Source organism: Pan troglodytes, chromosome 3 (genome assembly GCF_028858775.2).
Source record: "Pan troglodytes isolate AG18354 chromosome 3, NHGRI_mPanTro3-v2.0_pri, whole genome shotgun sequence".
Lineage (NCBI taxonomy): Eukaryota > Metazoa > Chordata > Mammalia > Primates > Hominidae > Pan > Pan troglodytes.
In genome coordinates, this window is record NC_072401.2 from 100170261 (window position 1) to 100171573 (window position 1313).

Sequence of the window (1313 nt, forward strand, 5' to 3'; positions counted from 1 at the left end):
AGTTTTGGAGATCTATTGTATAGCATGATGATGACAATAATAATGTATTACACACTTGAAAATTGCTGAGAGTAGATCTTAAATGTTCTCACCACAAAAAAAGGTATAAGAGGTGATAGATATGTTAATTAGCTTGACTTAATCATTTCACAATGTATACATATATCAAAATGTCACATCATATACAATTTGTATTTGTCAATTATACCTTTGTAAAGGAACAAATTTTTATAAATAGTGAGGCTGAATATTTTTTCATATTTTTATTCATCCTTTGACATTCTTTTTCTGAGAACTGTCCATTTATGCCTTTTGTCCGTTTTCTGATCGGTAAGTTCCTTCTTTTAAGTTTGAAAGATCCTCCCTCTAGCTGCCATCTTGCATCCCCGAATGTGTGTGCCTAATCTTAGCTGGTCCACCCGAGATACCCTGAGCACCAACCCTAGTCCCCCTAGCAGCCCCTTATCTGCTCCAACAAGATGAAAGAAATGATCATGAACCAGGAAAACTCGCCAAACTGCAGGCACAAGTGCGCATTGGTGGGAAAGGAACTGCTCACAGAAAGAAGAAGGTCTTCCATAGAACAGCCACAGCCGATGATAAAAAGCTTCAATTCTCCTTAAAGAAGTTACAGGTAAACAATATCTCTGGTATTGAAAAGGTGAATATGTTTACAAACCAAGGAACAGTGATCCACTTTAACAACCCTAAATTTCAGGCATCGCTGGCAGTGAACACTTTCACCATAACAGGTCATGCTGAGGCAAAGCAGGTGACAGAAATGCTACCCAGTGTCTTAAGCCAGCTTGGTGCAGACAGTCTGACTAGTTTAAGGAGACTGGCTGAAGTTCTGCCCAAACAACCTGTGGATGGAAAAGCACCACTTGCTACTGGAGAGGATGATGATGATGGAGTTCCAGAATTGTGGAGAATTTTGATGAGGCTTCCAGGAATGAGGCAAGCTGAATTGAGTTGACTTCTGAAGAAGATGAAACTTGAAGAAGTTACTGGGAGCTGCTATTTTCTATTATGACTGCTTTTTAAGAAATTTTTGTTCATGGATCTGATAAAATCTAGATCTCTATACTTCTAAGCCCAAGCCCCTTGGACACTGTAGCACTTTTTAGTTTTCACTTATACATAATCATTCTTTTTAGCTAATTAAGCTGCAGAAGCTGGGAAATAAAGTTTGAAACAAAGGTTAATAAAGTTCTTTGCCTAGTAAAAAATAAAAAAGTAAAAATAAATTTGAAAGACCATTTATATATTTTAATAGGCATTTTTCACATGTTGCAAAGATTTTCCCTAGTGTT

The 1313-nt window shown here is 37.2% G+C and overlaps 1 pseudogene; it reads left to right on the plus strand.

Annotated features, from left to right (window-relative positions):
• The first annotated feature begins 479 nt into the window (after positions 1-479).
• On the plus strand, positions 480-966 carry LOC100613070 (transcription factor BTF3-like; annotated as a pseudogene).
• Positions 967-1313: the final 347 nt, after the last annotated feature.